Source organism: Nanorana parkeri, unplaced genomic scaffold (genome assembly GCF_000935625.1).
Source record: "Nanorana parkeri isolate BGI_ZX_2015 unplaced genomic scaffold, ASM93562v1 scaffold563, whole genome shotgun sequence".
NCBI classification, from domain to species: domain Eukaryota; kingdom Metazoa; phylum Chordata; class Amphibia; order Anura; family Dicroglossidae; genus Nanorana; species Nanorana parkeri.
In genome coordinates this window covers 545,625-545,867 of record NW_017306831.1, presented here as the reverse complement: position 1 = coordinate 545,867, position 243 = coordinate 545,625, and the positions used below count along the sequence as shown (strand labels likewise).

The 243-nt window shown below is 58.4% G+C and overlaps 1 protein-coding gene across 1 annotated transcript in view; it reads left to right on the top strand.

The window, feature by feature from the left end:
- The first annotated feature begins 52 nt into the window (after positions 1 to 52).
- LOC108791638 (cytochrome c oxidase subunit 6B1-like) overlaps positions 53 to 243 on the top strand; it is a 1,662-nt gene continuing 1,471 nt past the window's right edge. Inside the window, exon 1 of the mRNA XM_018562181.1 lies at positions 53 to 136. The gene's annotated coding sequence lies outside the window, so the exon portion shown is untranslated. The remainder of the gene's footprint in view (positions 137 to 243) is intronic.

The window sequence follows — 243 nt, the reverse complement described above, 5'->3', positions numbered from 1 at the left end:
CGTGCGACGAGCCTGCGGTGCCCTTCTCCCGTGCCCTTAGCTCAACGTGACGCCTTTCCGGCGGTATCTAGCTGCACTTCCGGTCTCTGTGAGAAGTGACATTGAAACGGGTGTGTGTGCGGACTGCGAGTTTGAGGTGAGAGGCCGGGGCGGCCGTAGAGGAAGAATGAGACGTGGGGGCAATGAAGGGTACATGGAAGGGAGGCTGAGGCCTGCAGTAGGATAAGGGGCGGAAATAATTAA